The following is a 21,326-nucleotide window of genomic DNA, read 5'->3' as shown; positions in this document are numbered from 1 at the left end:
GCTGCATTTCTTATCTGCTTTGTTCACCAACTAACAAACGTTCAAAAAGCCTTAAAAATATGCAAAACACATTCACCCCTCTGGGTTGTATTCATTACCTAACAAACTAATTATTTAGCTCTATTTATTTTTCAATCTGATTGCATAATCAGTTACGATTTGTCCCGGTTGAGCCTATTTCAAGTTATTAATGAAATCTATTTTAAATTTGGCAAAAGAAAAAAAAAGGTTGAAATCAAAAGATGAAATCACATGTGCATGGTGTCGAGGAAAGTGGTCGTTGGATAATTGTAGCTATATACTACGATTTTTTAAAATTTGTTTTTGGTATCTAACCAATTGAGATTTTTATTAATTAATACTTTTTTATTATAATTTATTAATACCTAATAAAATTAGCTTTAAATTTTAGGTAAATATCTTACTGACATATATTAATTTTAGCTATAATAACACATGCGAGATACACATCAACTAGTATTAAATTATTGAGAATTAAAATATTTTGACCAAAATATATTTTATAAATTTTAAAATGAAAACTTTAAAAGATTCAGATATCAAACATAAAATTGTTTAAATTTAAAAATTTAATAAATGGACAAACAAGTTAGCAATTATGATAATTATGACAATAAGGAAAAATTAGTTAAAAACCTTTGAGAACATGCGATAACATATTTAATACGTAAATAAGTTAGATTCAATTATAGAAAATGAACAAAAATAACATATACTCCCTCTATCTCATTAAATTCTATACATTATTTTTCGGCACGTTTTTCAATACTCTTTAAAGTAGAACACCCCAATATTTTTAAAAAAAAAATTATGAATAAAAGTTTTATGTTTAAACCTTTATTCAGAATAAAAAATTTTAAAAAATATTATAAAACTATACTTTATAGAAGTCTCGAAATACGTGCAAACAGTGCACGTATAAAAATCAACGGTTGCACGTATAAAAATCAACGGCACGGAGGGAGTATAAGTTAAAAAGCATTCACTTGCGACCTACTTTATAGCCGTTAACACTTGATAATATCATGTAAAAATACATGATACACCTAAAGATAAGCCAAATTAAAAAATAATGCAACTAACACAATTATTTTGGCCAACTAACAAATTGGAAATAGAAGTATAAATTTAAGGAAATTAGTTTCCGTATAGACTTTGACCAACTAACACATTTGAATGCTAAGAATAAGTTAGTCTATTTTTATATAAAATTAATAAATAATTAGTTTCTCAATGATTTAATGGGTTAAAATTGATAAATTTTCAGAATAATTATTTTGATTAATTTTTTTAAAAAATCAGTTATTTGTATTATTTTTTCCATTTGAATTCTTTATAAATAACAATTTGTGCATGCATGAGAACGAAAGAGGCGAGGGTGTAAAGATATTCTAATATTAGCCCCATATTAGCCCAATGAAGTTAGATGGACTAAGCCCATTCACGAAAAAATATTACAAAAAATAGTTATATATATAAGCCATTCTAGAAAAATTTCTAGCTCCTTTGTATAAAGTTCACCTAGAAAATTATAATATAAATATATACAATACACATTTTTTTCTTTCATTTTTCATCATATTTAGTTTATACAATTTTTTTTTCTTTAAAAATTATTGAAAATTAATGAAATGGTACAAAATGATCATGTAGTAGAGAATCATATTTATCCAAAATTAGTCTACAGTAAAATCAAATTTTAATTTTTTTTCAAACTTTAAGCGTTAAACTTTTTATATTATTCAAATATTAATATTATTCCTTTTAGCATCAAATTTTATAGTTTTTGAAATAATTTTTTATAATTTATAATAAGGGTCCATAATAAATCAATGGTTCTTATATACCCTAATCTTAAACACATTTTATACAACTTTTTTGCACCCATCCAACCTACGTGCTTTTCACTTCATAAAAACGTTAATGTTAATTTATATTTCTAATCACATATTTTTATTTTTAAATTTTTAGTAATACATTATCAATATTAAATTAAATATGATTCACTATACAACTAATTTAATTATATTAAAAATATGTTGCGATGTAGTATTGGATAGAATATAAATTAGAAATAATAGTCTCCTTGAGACTTTATTTTAACTCTTAACTTTAAATTTTAAAATTGAGAAGAATATATGTTTTTAAACTCAAAGATACTCATAGTGACTCCTATATTAATAAATGTATAATCTACTTCTTATTTTCAGAGTTCGTCCATATATATAATATCAAGGATATAGTTTTGTTGTAGGAGGTCTATTCACTAGGAAAGCTATTAACATTCTATAGAATGGAAGTTTGCCTAGCATTTCCAAAGCTTTCAAATATCACAGAGTTGACCTGGAGGCAGAGGTCTTTGAGGGGATTTATGCAAAAGATGTACAGGAAGCTGGGAACCTCCAAAAGCTGATGGAAACTGTGAAACTAATTAAGAAAAATAAGAACAATGTACGTATGGAGGAACCTGTGGAGCGAATCAGTGGAAATCAGGATTTTCAGATGGATCAACTAATGGATGTGGAAGAGGTTCTTCTCCGGATGGCCATGTCTGTTGAAAAATAATCTTAAACTTATTTTTATTTGTAGTAAATTAATAATGTTTTCTTATTTAATTTGTTTAGTTATGACTTAGTCATGCTGTTAGTGGAGAAATTGTAGAACTCATAATAAGTGGCAGGACATTAGTAGGAGTTGTTAGACCCATTACTAGTTTTCCTGATTTATAACTATCCATTCTATATATATATATTGTATCATTGATTAAAGAAAAAGTAGATCTTTTGGTGTGCAAATCTGTGTGTGATTTGTGTTTTACTAGTGAGAAGTAAACATATATATACTTATGTTTAAATAATTAGTTAAAATTCTACACTTGGTATCCGAGCCTCATGATCTAGGGCTCTGTGAGATATTTTAAAATATACACCTATATATATATGTTAAATATTTATTTATCATATTTAATGGCATCAAAAAAATTTTCAATTTATATTTAATGAGGTATCAAGAAAAAAGTCTACGAGAGAGAAGCATGGGAAGAAGAAAGAGAAGCATAATAAAAAATTAAGGAGAAAATTGAGCAGTTAAAATAAAGTGAAAATAATGAGAAAGATATCATGGCACAAGTGGTTGTGAAAGAAATTTTGTTTTAGAAGTATGGGTGATTATGTGCACTAGGAGAGAAGTGCTCCAGCAAACAAAAATGACGTTGATGAGAATTGCATCAACAAAAAAATTGTTATTGATGAGAAGTGCATCAAACTTGATAGTGGTGAGAAGTGCATCACAAAATGAAGAGATGGCGGTGAGAAGTGCATCACAAAATAAAGAAAAGTGCTTCATAAATTTTGTTCAGCTAAGTTTAAGATTACAGGGGAGATTGTTGAAAAATAATCTTAAACTTATTCTTATTTGTAGTAAATTAATAATGTTTTCTTATTTGATTTGTTCAGTTGATGACTTAGTCATGCTGTTAGTGGAGAAATTGTAGGACTCATAATAAGTGGCAGGGGATTAGTAGGAGTTGTTAGACCCATTACTAGTTTTTCTGATTTATAGCTACGAGTATGTTAGTTCCTTTCTATCTATATTGTATCATTGATTAAAGAAAAGTAGATCTTTTGGTGTGCAAATCTGTGTGTGTGATTTGTGTTTTAGTAGTGATTAAACAGATATATACTTATGTATAAATAATCAGTTAAAATTCTACACTGTTTGATGACATGCAGAGGTCCTGTGACAATTCAACCTATTATGCCGCGTTGGTGATTGATTTGTGCTATATTCATTTCATTTCAAGTACCAGTCTCAAGTCTTTTATATTGTTTTAGTCTCTTATTCTAGTTTTAGCAATGGTTGTTTTTCAGTTTCATACTTCTATTTATGATTAAGGTTTGTTGTATGATTGGCATGTCATCATTTATGGACTCATGTACTCAAGTTTCTGGCTTTAATATATTCTGAATAACAAAAAAAAATCAAAATATGTATCAAATATTTTAAACAACTAAAATATAAAGATGATATAATTTTTATCACAATCTTTAACATGACTAAATCATAATTTTATAACAAAATATTTTAAGAATTAATATTGTTGTTATTTTTTTATCAAAAATTTTATATAATCTCTATTTGATCGCCTAATGAGAGCATTTCACCTAATTCATTTGATCACATCTGCCAAATTGGAGTATTAACTTAAGTCAACATTCTACAGTCTTTTATTAAATTTTGAATGAGTTATGATTATTAAACATTTATATACATATTTATTTTAGTTTGGAATTTATTATAATTGTTATTTGTAACTGGATTATGAGAATAACCAATAAAGATTGGTATAGGGATATGCGATGGCGATGGCAATGACGACTATGACGATGGAGACTACGACGAATCAGGAGAATCAGGCTCAGGTTACTAAGGCGTCTCAGGAAAATCAGACGAATCAGGCTCAGACAACTCGGACGACTCAGAATATTCAGGTGAATAAGGCTCAAGCAACTCACACGGCTCAGAAGACTCAAGTGACTCATGCGTATAAAAAGGGATCTGGGGTCAGTGGACATTAAAGAGTGATTCAATGAAGGAACGATTTTGTATTCATGAAGAGAGATCTGGTAAAAGTGTTGCATCAGACGCAAAGCTGCATGAGATTAAGGGTAAAGGTAAATGATCTAAGTTGGATTTTGATAGTGGATTAGGGAGGGAATAAATCTAGGGGTCTAAGGGAGGAAATTGAACAAGAAGAATCGAAGTATGGGGCAGATTACGAAGCTTACTGGTTTTTGTTAGAAAATGAGATGCTCAAGGCAATTCTTAAAGGAAATCATGGTCTCAAAGTATTGGCCTTGGCGAGAATATACTTTCTAAAGGAAGTCATTGATCCGATTTTACTTCTAGAAGGACTCAAAAGGGATGAGGAGAGCTTATGCAAGATTCATACTTATTTGATGAATAACGATTGGTGGGAGAGAGCTAATAGAATTAAAATTAAATATTTTAACTCTAGTTTGGGAGTGAAGGAGTCTGATCTCTGATTGCATGAAGACTTGTTATTGAAATTCATCTGTGATAATGGGGGATGGGTATATCCAAATATTTTGAAAGATCTTAGCAGAAAAGAGAATGGAGATATTAATATGGCCCTCAACCAGATTCACTATAATTCCCTACAAGATTCTAGATCGATTGAAGAAAAAAAATATACTGAACTGGAAGACTAAGCAAGGGGATAAGAATTCGATTATACTGGATTTTATCAAAGTTCACAGGGAGTTGGTGGAGGATAGTATCTTGCAGAAGGTGATAAATGTGAAGGATAATGCTATATTTGAAGCACTGAGACAAATTCATATTAATTCTTTGCCATGAGGAGTTTGGAAGAATTCTTCTAGTAGTTTCTATAAAGAGGTATTGAACTATACATTGGGGGCTCAGGATGGGATAAAAATATGGTAAAAGGTAAATCTTGGTCTGGATCGGATGGAGGAAGGAATATGGTTACAGGAAGAGGGTATAATAAGAAAGGATTTGTCGCTGTGTTCTGCGTAGGCTTCCCGATTGATGCCCAATTAAAGGAGATTTGGGCCTTCTTCAAAAATAATGGTACGTTTGTTATTAAGGATATCATTCTGCCAGCGAAAATAGATAAAAATAACATAATATTTGGCTTTATAGTTACACAAAATAAAATACTAGCACGAGATTTAATTAGTAAGATTAATGGAAAAATCTTTATGGGTAGAAGATTGTTCTTGTCTTTGGCGAAACCAAGGGATGATGGAGTAAGGCATGAGGAAACACCTCCTCAAAAGAAGGATACAAACTATGAGCTTCAGGCATATTGCCCTGAAATTAGTTTGGAGGATGATAGTCATGGAGGTGTGCGATGAGTGGAATGGTAGAAACAAGCAAAGGAAGTGATCATAAGATTGATAAAGATGGGGTAGGATCTAAGGGAGTAGTGATTACTATGGGGTTGAATAAAACTTTTGTTAAAGAACTTGAAACAAGCCTTTTGTTGCACAATGTGAACATCGAATATGTAGAATGTGTGTCTATGTATCTAAAAGGGCTTGGGTTTAAGGATGTGATAGTTTGAGGGCTATCCAGTAGGAAATTTATTACTCATTTCCCCGATATTAATAGCCTAGAGGATTTGGATATTGACTACATGAGCATTACTTTTGATAAGGCGGAGAATATTGTTTGGAACGAGCTAAACTTCAATAAAAGATTTTGGGTGGAGGTAACCTAGGGGAGTTCATATATAAAATTTCTATAATTGAGTGCAGCCCTCTAGATAGATTTAATGATAATAAATATTTCTTCATTTTATTTTCCAAATCTTCTGAAGATGAGGTAAGGGTTTGTGATACTCTACAGAATAATTGTTCTACACTATTGGTGGAGAATATGACTAATTTAGAAAATACTGTTCCAGAAGCTGAACTAGATACTGGGATCAATGGTAGTAATTCTTATAATTGTATGGACAATGAGGTTGGGAGTACTGATAATGAATCAGATTCTGGCTCCTTAGTCAATCCTGTTACACCTAGCTACTTCACTGGTGTGTTGGAGGTGGACAAGGCAGAAGTTAACCCAGATGGTGAAATATTAAGGGAAGGGGGTGGGGGTGGGGGTGGGGGTCCGGGAGAATTTTATATTCTAGGAAAGATAATGGGTCTGTTTGGTTACCTAGAGGGGTAGAAAGTGATTTTATTTCTACTATTGATACAGGAGATCATATGGGTTCAGGTGATTATAGGAACAATGAGGTGGAAGTTGATTCAGAGGGTGTAAGTGTAGACAATGGAATTGGCTTGACCTCAAATGACACCTTGATTCTACAAGATATGGTTAGTCTCAAGATCAAGAGTAATAGGGGACGCCCAAGGAAAGTCTCCAACAATAAAGAAAATAAGTATTTTAAGGTTCCTAGTAAGAGAAGGAGGAAAATAATATTGGTAGCTAGTATGAGAGAACCACTAGCTATCAAAATGGGTGGAGATGAAGCTAGTGAGATTCTAAATACTGGACTACAAATGGGTCTGATTCAGGTGCATGAGAAAGAAAAGTCTTTGAAGATAATAAGGGAGAACCTTAACCTTAATTAAGTGGTTTTGCGTTATATGTCAATATGTCATCTTTCTATGTTTAAGCAATCTGTGCTGAGCTGGAATGTCAGGGGAGCTTCTAATGATATTAACAGATCCAATATTTCTATAGTGGTTAGAGAATCCAAGGTATTAATTCTGTGTGTTCAGGAAACTAAGTGTGCCAATTGGAATTTTAGGTGAATTTTAAATTTAGGTTTGGGTAGTAATATGGGCTGGTTGCACTCTCCAGCAAGAAGGTTATCTGGTGGGCTTCTTACAGTTTGGAAGAAGGATGGGTTGGATGTGATGAGCCATTTCTCATCTCAAAATTGGATACTAATAGTGGGCACCTGTAGAAAATCGAATTCTAAGATTATTTGTTTTAAAATCTATGCACCCCTTAACCCTCCAAAAAAATTAGTTTTATGGAGTGCCCTATCCTACTGCATTGCTAAGCTTAAGGACCATATCATTATTATCATAGGAGAATTCAACTGTGTAAGATATACGTCTGAGAAGGGCAACTGCACATATAAAGATAAAAAAACTGATGTGGAATCATTTCAACAAGGTGCTTAGGAACTCAAATAAGGAGTTGGTTTTTAATCTAGGACCTTCCATACTGAAAATATTATTCGATGCCCACAGTCTTGATATGGTAAAGGAATTTCAGATCGAGGAGGCTGAGTTAGCACTTTGGAGTACAAAGTCTATTAAGGCCCCTGGGCCGGATGGAATTAATGCAGGTGTCCTCAAAAGAATGTGGAATATTATTAAAGGAGATGTAATGGCTTTCTTTGCTGAAATCTGGTACAAGGGATCAATCCCCAAAGGTATGAATGCGTCTTTCATTACTCTTGCTCCTAAATCCCCTTATGCGTCTAAGCCATCATATTTCAGACCTATCAGCCTCATGAATGCTACCATGAAACTTTTGACTAAAGTACTAGCCCTAAGACTTAAACCCCATATAAATTGGTTATTATCGGGTAAACATTCTGCTTTCATACAAGGTTGACAGATCTTAGACAGTATTCTCATGGAAAATGAGGTGGTCTCTACGTTGAAGTTGAAGTTGAAGAAATGCAGGGGTTCAGTTTTTAAGGTCGACTTTGAAAAGGCTTTTGATAGTATCAACTAGAACTTCTTGATCAACACTCTGTAAGCCATGAACTTTAATCATACATGGATAAACTGGATCAAATCTATTCTTGAATCTGCATCCATCTCTATCCTTCTTAATGGTAGTCCAACTGATGAGTTCATCCCTAAGACTTGAATTTGACAAGGTGACCCTCTTTCCCCTCTCCTCTTCAACTTAGTTGGATAAGTCTTGTCTAAACTTCTAGAGGTGGGAAACTCTAAAGGAATTTTTCATGGAATAAATTGGTCAGAAAATCTTTCTAAAGTCACTCACTTGTAGTATACAGATGATGTTATATTATTCATGGATAATACAAATGACTCAATGAGGGGAGTTAGGAAGGTGCTACAATATTTTGAGCTACTATCGGGCCTTAGGGTCAACTACCACAAGAATAGTCTTTTTTTGGTTCAATGAGGACAATCAGAATCTCTCGAATTGGGCTTCAATTCTAAGGTGCAAAGTTGGAGAAGGAAACATAAATTACCTGGGTACCATGTTGGGAATGTCCCATAATTCTATTCGATATTGGGACCCCTGGTGTTAAAGGTTCAAAACAAGTTATGTTCATGGGATAGTGAATCTATTTCTATGGCTGGATGCCTTATTCTCATCAAGGCAGCTCTGGATAGTTGATGAATGGATTTTATATCTACTTGGAATACTTCATTACAGGCTTAAGTTGGTGTTTTGTACTCAAGTTATTGGTATTTTTGATGTGTTTTTGTGTTATTGTATTGCAGGAAGTAGTTGGAGGAAGAAAGAAGTTTTTCAAAGAAATATGCTCAAAAGAGATCATAATTGGAAGCTTATGCCATTCTCAAGTTGTATAAAATCTTATTAGCTTTGCGTGGGCAGTTGAATCGCCTAATTCTGACGAGCAGAACTCAAGATACGGCCAAAAGAAAACTTTGTCAGAAGATTTCCCAAAGGCCAGCGCGGCCGCACCAGAACCAGCGCACCCGCGCTCCAGAAATCACTATTCCAGCGCGGATGCGCGTGAAAGTAGTGCGCTCGCGCCTTGTTTCTGCACCAGAATCCTGATTTTAGTTGAAATTGAAGATTTTGAGAATCCTAGTCATCCTGGAGCCTATATATATCAATAAAAACACGTTTTTAATAAGAAGGAGCGAGGGGAGAGCAATAAGAAGACCTATAGAGCAAAAGACGGTTACGGAGAAAAAGACTTTTATTTTCTTTAGTATAGTTGATACTTGGATGCTTGTTTTCAAATTTTTTTTTGAACCCTAATACTCTTATATTGTTTATTATCATGTTTTCACTGGAACCCATGGTGACGATGAGTTCAATTATGACCTAATCGTTATTGTGGGGTTCTAACGGATTTACTTATGGATTTCTATTTAATTTGTTCAATATCTTGGTGTGTGGTGATTGATTGATATTTTAGTATTGGTTGTGCTTATTCGTCTTATGTGCGTAGCTAGCATATAAGATAGCATGTTAAACTCTATTGAAGTGACAGTGAATATAGAGATTTAGACTTGCCATGCTAGCATAGGTTCATGTATTTGTTATGCATGATTCATAGGTAAATTTAACCATCTTACTTGCCCTATATAATCACGATAGATAACTTGCTCATTAAACCTTTATGTCGTCAAATTCTATAGACATATAGGTACTCAACATAATTGGTGTCTATTCAGCTTCTATCTCTTTTGTGGATTTCTGGTAGTAGGGTATTCGTGCAACGAAAGTTGACTTTTATTAGTTTCGTGTTATCTGATTAGTTGTCATCACCATTGCATGTTAAGGTTAAGAACAATGACTTTGAATGAAGTATTTAATGAAGTTAGAATCCCATATTTGTCTCATATAGTTAATTCAATCATTTTTATTCTTAGTTAATGTTAATTAGTATAATCTCTTAGTTAATCAAAACTCAATCTGTTATTTATATCTTATACTACTTGCGAACGCGTATACTTGCGTGTAATTTAGCGCGTGTTTTCGCCCTAACAAGTTTTTGGCGCCACTGCCGGGGACTCGGTGTTAATTTTTAGTTTATGTGCTTGACATCAGTGGTCGTTAAAGTTTACTGACTCGAATTCTTTTACTTTCACGGTGTACTTGTTGTGTTTCAGGTACTCATTATAATGGGAGATCCAGCAACACTAATGAAAGCGTTGATGGATTTTTCTCAACCCAAGATCAATGACATTCAATCTAGCATTTTCACGCCAGCGATCGCAGCCAATACCTTTGAAATCAAGCCTGTCATGATTCAATGGATATAGAATTCAGTCCAGTTTGGGGGTTCTCCAACGGAAGATCCAATTATGCACATCAGGGATTTCATAGAGATCTGTGACACCTTCAGGTTTAATGGTGTGTCTGAGGATGCGGTGAAACTGAGACTGTTCCCATTATCTTTGAGAGACAAGCTAAGAGCTGGTTACACTCTCTGCCAGCTGTTTCTATCACTACTTGGGAGGATCTTGCTTAGAAGTTTCTTACTAAATTCTTCCTTATGGCGAAGACAGCTGCACTGAGGAATGCTCTCACTCAATTTGCGCAGCAATCGGTAGAAACTCTGTGTGAAGCTTGGGAACGCTACAAGGAGATGCTTAGGAAGTATCCTCATTATGATATGCCTGATTGGATGACCATCATTTATTTTTACAATGGTTTGGGAGCACAATCTAGACCTATGCTTGATGCAGCATCAGGTGGAGCATTATGGGCAAAGAGCTATGAGGAAGCTTATGGTCTAATTGAACTGATGGTTGCTAATGAATATTAGTATCCAACCCAGAGATTGCCACATGGCAAGGTAGCAGGAGTTCCGGAAGTGGATACAACTACGGCTATCACTGCTCAACTAAAGGCGTTGCCTATGAAGATCGATTCTCTGGCTAACTATGGTATTAATCAGATAACCAGTATTTGTGAGCTGTGTACAGGTTCGTATACGACAGAGCAATGCCCTATATCTAGTGAATCAGCTCAGTTTGTGAGCAACTTTCAGATATCGCAGCAACCAGTTCCAACCACTTATCATCCTGACAACTAGAATCATCCTAACTTCAGCTGGAGCAAAAATCATAGTGCGATGCAACGGCCTTATCAGTAGTATGCAGCAAAGCAATTCAACCCTGTTGGTTTTCAACAACCGCAATATGCACCAAGACAACAACTCCAACTTCAACAACAAACTCATGGAGGTGCAGGTCTATCTTCGAATGAAAAATCTGAAGTGGAGGAATTGTGGCTTATGTGCCAAAACCAGGCTCTTATATGCCAAAGCCAGGCTGTTTCTATCAAGACTTTGGAGAATCAAATAGGGCAAATTGCTAACTCCTTATTGAATCGACCACCAGGAACGCTTCCTAGTGATACAGAAGCCAATCCAGGAAAAAGGGAAGTTGAAGAACAGGTGAACGCCATCACCTTGAGGTCTAGAAAGGTCGCAAGCCCCCAAATTCAGCAAGACGAAGAGCCTGAAAAATCTTAGGTTTCAGATGATAAAGTTGTGGCTGAAGAAGAAGTGCTGAAGGATACCGAGGTGGAACCAAGGAAGAAAACTGTGGAACACACTCCTCCTGAGGTTAATACAGGGGAGAAATAGGTCTATCCTCCACCTCCTTTTCCTAAGAGGCTGTAGAAGCAGAAGTTGGATAAGTAATTTTCTAAGTTTCTGGAGGTGTTCAAGAAACTTCACATCAACATACCTTTTGTTGAAGTTCTTGAATAGATGCCTAGATATGTGAATTTTATAAAATGAATTCCCTCTCAGAAAGTGAAGCTCGATGACTTAGAGACTGTTGCTCTTACGGAGGAATGTAGTGCTGTGCTGCAACAGAAGTTGCCTCGGAAGCTTAAAGATCCTGGAAGTTTCACTATTCCTTGCACTATTGGAAACTTGTCATTCGATAAATGCTTGTTTGATTTGGAAGCTAGCATCAATCTGATGACCTTATCTATCTTCAAGAATCTTGGTCTACCTGATCCGAAACCGACATACATGTCATTGCAACTAGATGATCATTCCATCGTTTATCCGCGAGGAATAGTGGAGGATGTCTTGGTTAAGGTGGATAAACTTATCTTCCCTACAGATTTTGTAATAATGGATTTCGAGGTAGATGAGAAGATTCCCATTATCTTGGGAAGACCATTCTTGGCTACAGGCCGAACTATGATCGATGTACAAAAAGGAGAGCTTACGATGAAGGTTTAAGATTATAAGGTCACTTTTAGTGTGTTCAAGGCAATGAAGTTACCCACAGATAAAGAGCAATGCTTTAAAGTATAGTGGGTCGACTCTGTCGTGAATTCGGAGCTTGAGCAGTTGCCAAAGTCAGATACCTTAGAGAGAGCCTTCATAGGGTAATCAGTTATTGAAGATGAAGAAGGAGCAGAGCAACTGCAGGTTTTAAATGTACCTCCGTGGAAGAGGAAGTTGGATATGCCATTCGATTCTCTTGGGTTAGCAGAGCTGAAAATTTCTTAGGAACATCTCGAGCCGTCTATTGAAGAAGTTCCCACACTTTAGCTCAACCCACTGCCAGATCACTTCAGTTATGCATTCTTAGGTGCACCCCCGAATAAGGGGTTGGAATATATCTATGATAATCTAAAGGGTGACCGGCCGGTTCCTTCCGTGCTTACAGAGGGTTCCTCTCATGTACCACACACAGTTGATAGGTTTGGTCTTGGTGATGCGCAGTATAGAAGGTTGATTCGGCGTATTGAGGCCATGCATAACATCCACCGACATTTTGCTGAATATTTGACACACGCTCTTGGTACTGTTTTCCGAGACACTGGTGTCGAGGTTCATTGGCCACCTGATCCTCTACCCGAGGAGGGTGATCCTCCCGCTAACTAGGTATGCCAGAAATCCTTATTATTACCTTTAATGAGGACATTGAAAATTTTAAGTTTGGGGGTGAAAATGTAAGGATTAGTTTGTGTGTGTTCATATAGATTCATATTACATGTATAGTTGTTAAGTCATTTGTATTTTTACATGATTGTTCATATAGGTCATATTTCTTTGCATTTTTATTTGCGTTTTTATCTGAGTTCATGTAGTTGCATTTGAATGCATGTAACATGATCCCGTAGGATGAGCTGTTTCTGATTGATAAGATGATATTGATTTGAGTGTACTGATGGCGAATAGAGGGATGTTTAAGTCTTAATGAATTGATTTGCATGCCCATGAAAAAAAATCACAAGTCTTATAGGTTACTTTTGATCTAGATCATGATCATACTTGTTTATTTATTGAGATTTAATCACTTGTTTATATCTATAATTTTTGGTATTCTCTTAATGACAAAAGAACACTGAATTTTTAAAATTGTAGAAAAAATTGGAATTCATTGCTAGTTGTGAATAAGGCTAGGCATCAAATGGCTAGTAGCCGGCTCATTTTTTTTATGAGTAGTCTAGGGTTGAATGAGATGGAGCGAAACGCACTCATTCAGAAATCAAAGAAAAAAAAGAAAAAAAAAAGAAAAGAATAAAAAAGAATAAAAAAGTATGTGTTTATGCATAACTGATCAAGACGATCTCTTTGATACTCGATTTATTAAGTTCTAGGGGACTTTGTGCCTAGTGACCTCATTCATTGCACGATAAAATAAGCATCTCTGTTATGTGTTCAATAATAGCATGAATTCTTGTATAACTCTAGTAGGAAAAAGGTGTTGTGAGTCATTATGCATTTAACGTCTATTCTGTTTATAAACTTGTGATTGTTTTGATGAGAGATAAGTTATTGTTATTGATCTAGTATCGAGAGTATATCTGTTAAGCTTCCACACATGCACATTTCTGGTTTGTGAGTTGGTTTTTGGGACTTATTCGAACTCCGTTTAAAGTCATTGCATTCTTAGAGCCATTCGATTGTTGGTTGGTTATGGTTATTCTAAGGGGATCGATTGTATTATCATTTAGTTGCATTCATTTATTAGGTTTGTTTTATAGTTTTGAGTCTGTTAATGCTTGAGGACAAGCATCAATTCAAGTTTGGGGGTGTGATGAGTGGATTTTATATCAATAAAAAGATATTTTTAACAAGACATTTTAACAAGAAGGAGCGAGGGGAGAACAATAAGAAGACCTATAGAGCACAAGACGGTTAAGGAGAAAAAGACTTGTTTTCTTTAGTATAGTTGATACTTGGATGCTTGTTTTCAATTTTTCTTTGAACCCTAATACTCTTATATTATTTATTATCATGTTTTCATTGGAACCCATGGTGACGATGAGTTCGATTATGAACTAATCGTTATCGTGGGGTTCTAACGGATTTACTTATGGATTTTAATTTAATTTTTTCAATATCTTGGTTTGTGGTGATTGATTGATATTTTAGTATTGGTTGTGCTTATTCGTCTTATGTGCGTAGCTAACATATAAGATAGCGTGTTAATCTCTATTGAAGCGACAGTGAATATAGAGATTTAAAACTTGCCATGCTAGCATAGGTTCATGTATTTGTTATGCATGATTTGTAGGTAATTTTAACCATCTTACTTTCCCTATGTAATCACGATAGATAACTTGTTCATTAAACCTTTATGTTGTCAAATTTTATAGACATATAAGGTCTCAACATAGTTGGTGTCTATTCAGCTTCTATATCTTTTATGGATTTCTGGTAGTAGGGCATTCGTGCAACGAAAGTTGGCGTTTACTAGTTTCGTGTTATCTGATTAGTTGTCATCACCATTGCATGCTAAGGTTAAGAACAATGACTTTGAATGAAGTATTTAATGAATTTAGAATCCCATGTTTGTCTCATATAGTTAATTCAATCACTTTTATTCTTAGTTAATGTTAATTAGTATAATCTCTTAGTTAATCAAAACTCAATCTGTTATTTATCTTAGCATTGAACGATAGCCATACATTGTTGCATAAGTGCAAAATATATGAACTTAAACCAGTCTATGTGGTACTGAATCTGATTTATATCTTATACTACCTGCGAACGCGTATACTTTCGTGTAATTTAACGCGTATTTTCGCCCTAACAATAGTCTACCCACATATTGGTTTAATTTTAGTTTCTAATACCTTTAACAGTTATTTTCTTGGAGCGCATTCGCAGGGATTTCCTATGGGGTCATGATCATAATTCTAGAAAACTACATCTGGTTGGTTGGGATAAGGTATGTGCAAGTAATGATGCTGGTGGATTTGTAATCTCATCGTTAGTATTCAAGAATCTCATTTTGCTCTCAAAATGTTGGTGGAGATTCTATGAGGAAAGAGATAGGTTGTGGAACATCATGTTGAGAGACAAGTATGGAACAACATTCCAATATGACTTACGTTCGATCTCGGATAATAGGGCATCTCCAATGGTTAGGAGTTTCTTAAATATTGGGCAAATTGATTCATCTGCTTCTCTGGTCCTTAAATCGAATTTCTTCTGGTGTGTTAAAAATGGGGAAAAGATTTTGTTTTGGAAAGACTGGTGGTTGGGTAATGGGCCTCAGAGGTTAAGTATGCTAACGTTATATCGAATATCAAACCTAAAATGTTGTATGGTCAGCAAATTCCTTTCAAGTTGGTTTAACGAAGACACTGATGTATTCAATGTGTGGTCTAGACCCATTCTGTCTAGAGACCAATCTAGTTTGGAAACTTTGACTGAGATCCTAAACTTTGTTACCTTGTCAAGGGGCTATGTGGCGCCCCAAAACCCGGGGTCAGGAGTCTCGGAAGCCACGCCATCTAAACTCACACAACTCACACTACAATATTGACATACTCACACTTCACGACCCCGCACTTATCACACACACACTTATAGGTTATTGTCTTGGAAACAAACCATAATAACTAGATTAATTGTTAACCATCAAGTGATATTTATTACAACCCAAAAGTAATTAATCTTACCGGGGACTGACCTTTAGGTAAGGCTAGTCCGCCGGCCAAATATACGTTTCTTGTTTCTTACCTTATATAAGTCATACTTATAACTAAGCCGAACTATAAACAACTGAAAACTAATCCAGCTTATTCTGACTACCTGTGGTACAACACCAAACAATCTACGGAAGAGCTAGCCATTTCTACCCGTTTCCTGGCTGTGGTTCTCATGGCAGGCATCTTGATTCACTGTTGTGTTGTGTCAATTTAAGAAAACAAGTGTGAGCTATAATGCCCAGCATAATAATGTACAGTATGGAAATGACTATATGATAACATAATATATGATAATTATATTTTATTCGAAAATAGTTTTCCTTGGTGATACACACCTTCTTATGAAAACAATTCTTTAAGGGATGTTAATATCATGCGAATACCTTAATAGTAATCACAGCACCTAGGCTTGGTTTACGGTATTGCATCACAATTCCAATTGGAAGAATTAGGACATTCGTTGGAGCCACCGCATATGATGATCAGTCGTACTGCGATAAAAGTAACCTTTTCTACTAGTAGAAGGACGATTTCCTTTTTATTATCGGTTATCACCCTGGCCGCATTTGGGCCTTTTCTGTGTCCATCCCTCTCAGGTACACACTTCATAGATCCATAGGTACATATTGTACCGTCTCCTACGGAACCAGTAGTCTATCCAATACACGAAGTACTTGGATCATACCCCTCCCTTGTCCTTTAGGAAATCCTATCGTATCTCGAGAACTCGAATCACATCGAAGTTCCTCCAAGCGTTTTGCTTGTTGTTAGGTTTACTATATATATATATATATATATGTACTTTCGAAAGTTTCGGAGGAAGTACTAAGGATGTGAGTTGACCGTTGTCAACAGATAATCAATAAGGGGGAAAAGTTTCTCCTTGAAACTATATTCAAAATATTAATAAGTCGGGATAATATTTACCGACGATCTGAAATTATTCGAATGATATTCTGAAATCAGAAAGTATGTTTTAAATCTGGATCTATGATTTTTAAATCAATAATAAACCCTTTAATAAATAATTAAATGATAATCGATAATAATCAAACCTCGAATGAGTTTACTCTCTAAAAGATATATTTAAAATAATATTCATCAACTAGTTTGTGTCTACATAATTAATAATCTATAATGATTAATCGGATTTGAAATAAATCAACGTTGGAGTATACTACTCCCATAATAAAGGAATAAGTATATAATATTTATTATCCGAACAATAAAATATAGTTGAGGGAATATGATCGTTGGGAAATCGTTTTAATAAAAGTTCGAGGTATTTTAATGTTTCGTAAGTGGACGATGAGTCCCTTTTAAACCGTAGTACTATGGACTTATAACCATCCTATAATATCTCCGGAATGATTCCCGGGTTTTATTTTAAATCCCGACCGACTCTCGGTCTTATATAATATGTCATGCTTAAAGCGGGATAAATATTTCACGATATTATTATATCGTACAACATCGCTATATTATGCGAAAATTCAACAACTAAGTATCATGGCAAACATGGTATTTATGCGATGATAGTAAAACAATCATTTCACAACACAACAGTAAAAAATAGAGTTGGGTTCGTAAACTTGCCTGGGTATCTCGAGGTGGAGGATGCTCTAGGTTCCGCTCGGAAATCTATAACCAAAAACACATTTCATTTGGTTAGGTTCCGTTCTAATTTTCGGCAACTCGCACTCATGTGCTACTTATTATGCACCCTCTCAACTCATACTACCCTTAACATTCCTTTAAGTCATATTCATATTATGGTCACTTCATTTTTCTAAGTATCGTAGGTTCATTCTCATTATCGTCGTCGGCTCCGCTTATGGATTCTTATAGTTTCTACTCGCGCGGTCTCGACTCCGACATTTTTATAAAATTGAGAAATCATTATTTTCACTTGAAATTTTATGGAAGTTAGGAAACTCAATATGTTACTCTCTGTAAAAATTTCATGATTTATGAACACTTTTAAGTCTATCATTTATATTTTCAAAGTTCGTAATTTATAGCAGTTTTTGTCGCATAAATCATTTTTACTAAAACGACCATAACTTTTGATCCGTAAATCGGAATCAAACGATTCAAGCGCCTAAACGATCCTTATAACATTGTATATTTTAAACAAAGGTTATTTTCAAGAATCTACAGTTTACAATTTCGGGACTTTCTGCAGAAACTTAAAGTTACGATTTGTTGGTTTTAACGAAGTTACGTTTACGATCGGGATTTCGTTTACGCCCTGACTATTAACACAACCACCAACAATCATCATATCATCATCAACACACAAACTACTATTAATAACATCATGTTATTGAGGAAACAACAACCAACCTTAAATCTACTTAACTTAATCATCAAGATTTCATCAATAACACCCATTACACTAGGTTTACTACCACATACTAAATGGATCTTAAAAATGAACCTTAAATAAAGTTGGGCCAAAGATTTTTACCTTTCTTGAAATCTTGAGATGTGTTCTTGAGGATGGTGGAGGCTTGGAAGTGCTTGGTATGATTTTTAGAACCTAAAAACAGCATTGAAATCAAGAAACCAAAGAGAGGTTACTATTCACCCTATTCACTAGTGAGTTTCTTAAATTTATTCCACCCATCAAACCTTGATAAAAAGAGATGAAAGAATTTTCTTACCTTAGTTTAGTTTCTAGGAGGCTTGAGAATTAATTGGGTGATTTTACAAGAGCTAGAACTTGGAGATTTGAATTTGATTTCTTCCCCTTTTGCATTAGGGCCGAATGGAGCTTCTAGGGGGAGGTATTTATACTCCTCTTGGTTGCTTCTCTTGGATGCTTTGATAGGTTGCTTCTAGGAAGGTGAGGTGATATCATGCACTTGATTTTATTCTTCCTAGTATAGCATTCTAGGTTTATTCTTTGTAGCAAATCTTGGCGACAAATCTTTGTAGCTTGTTAGGTTACAAGCTAAACTACATGGTTAGCTTCATTAGCACACTATTTTGCTAGCTAGCTTGGTCATCCTATAGTTAGCTCACTACTTAATGAAGTAACCATGGTTACTTCCTTACCATGGTTTAGTTAGTGCGTTACGTTTATTTAATCATTTACGCGTTCGCTCGTTTGCTTAAATATTTTCGTAATACTTACTCGTAAATGGTTCGCGATATAATTCCTTTCGTATTTATTCCTTATATTTTTATTTATCCTACTTGAATATAAATCTGTAGGATTTTAATCTCGTAATTATATTGTGATTCCCGTAATCCTCGATAAGTCGCAAATACGGTCGTTTTTCAAAGTTCGTTTTCTTCGAAAACTAATAGCGTTTACATACACTCTTTTGGTACATATAGTCGTAATATCAATTCTGAAACTCATTTTCTCAAGCACTACATAGTGTGGGCTCAAAAGTTTTTTTCCCATCTGCCAGGGTTACTATTCATTAAACATTTTACAAGGTCTCAAAAATTCGAGTTATTACAGGCTAGGATATGTTAATGTGGAATCCTAACAAAGGAGTTCTTACCTCTGGTGCTTTCATGAAACATTTGCATTTAAGGCATGTCCAGGTCAGGGTGGTCAACAGCATGTGGAATGTTATATGGAAATTGAAGGTTCCTCCAAAAGTCTCTATTTTCTTGTGAAAAATTCAATGGAATGTTCTCCCATCAAAGGTTTTTTTACGTGGAAAAGGGTGGTGTCCTAATACTTTTGTGGAAGATGCTCTGATATTGAGGAAACGACTTCACATATTCTTTGGGAGTGCAATACGGAAAAAGAGGTGTGGATCTATGTTGGTTTATGATGGACATGTTCCAGTCACTTGAATATGATAAGTAGTTTCTCACTTTATGCCATTTTTAATGTTATTAAAGATGCTAGGTTGAATCAGGTGTGGAAAATGATCGTTGCTACAACATGCTGGACACTGTGGCTATCTCGTAATGAGCTAGTGGTCAACTTAAGGAAGGACTCTAGCAAAAATATATTCTATTTTATAGTCTATCATTCTGCTCATTGGTGCAAAGCTACAAACTTCATTGCTTCTACTACTGACCCAACTTAAAATCTGAATCCTCAAGGTGTGGTTTTGGTACATATTCACAAATTAACCTCATATTAATGGAATTTCAAGATAATACAATTTGATTTAGTATGTGCAGTGGATAGTGCATGGGGCTATAATTCTTTAGGTCTTCTGGGAGGAGGTACGAGGGGGAGTTATGAATAAAAATGGTTCCATTACTCACTCTTTTTTCTGGCCCCTGCAATGCTATAAATAATCTGGAAGGCGAAGTTCATTTCATTCTACATGTGATGAAGGTGTTATGGAAGTTGGGAGTCACTAAACTAAGAGTGCTAATCTGTTCTGATTCAGTAGAGGCAATTGATATCCTCATATCTAATAGGTAGTGGACTTTTTATCCTAATATTAACGCCAAAGAGACAGTAGAGTTTAGAAGTGAAATGGAGGAATTCTTATCTTGAATTTTTTTATCTTTTGAATTGGTTCTCCGGGAATTAAATGAAGATGCTGATATTCTGGCAAATTAGGGAATGGATAAAGTGGAGATGGAGATGTTCAGGGCCGATAATATCTCACAATGGGCCTAACATTTTGGGAGGTAGAGATGGGGGAGGGCGTGTAATCCAATGGATTGAAATGTGAAATATACCCAATATAAGTGGGCCGTATTTACATACAGGCTTAGATAAAAGGAATAAAATTAGTTTCTCCAATGGTTTTATTAAAATATCAAATAACTTCTATTTGATTCATAGAGACACTTCGTTTCCCGAGTTTGGCCATTATTTTTTCTCAGTTTCCCAAGTAGAAGCTCAATAGGTATGTCTATATACATAAAGGGTGCTCTCCTATTGGGTTTCAAACTACTTTTCTTTTCCCCTCTTCTTCTATCAAGGGATCTGCTAGTCTCATTGGTTACCAAAATGGAGAATGCATGGGTGGCTCCTAATGAGCATTTTGTGAAGATCAGTGTTCATTTCATCTTGTCACAACTCCCATTACACAATGGAAACATCAATGGGGTTGGGGTCATTGTCCGGGATTCTGAGGGTGATAACTTAGGAGCATGGATGGGAGCAATGAATCACAAAGAGGAAGTAGAGGCCATTCAATGGG

The 21,326-nt window shown here is 34.8% G+C and overlaps 1 non-coding gene across 1 annotated transcript; it reads right to left on the bottom strand.

Annotated features, from left to right (window-relative positions):
• Positions 1-10,783: 10,783 nt before the first annotated feature.
• LOC141698764 (small nucleolar RNA R71) lies at positions 10,784-10,890 on the bottom strand. Its single transcript, XR_012565267.1, has one exon. It is a non-coding gene; the product is annotated as a small nucleolar RNA R71 (small nucleolar RNA).
• Between the last annotated feature and the right edge of the window lie 10,436 nt (positions 10,891-21,326).

This window comes from Apium graveolens, chromosome 11, assembly GCF_009905375.1.
Source record: "Apium graveolens cultivar Ventura chromosome 11, ASM990537v1, whole genome shotgun sequence".
Taxonomy (NCBI): domain Eukaryota; kingdom Viridiplantae; phylum Streptophyta; class Magnoliopsida; order Apiales; family Apiaceae; genus Apium; species Apium graveolens.
This window is presented reverse-complemented; position numbering and strand designations above follow the sequence as displayed.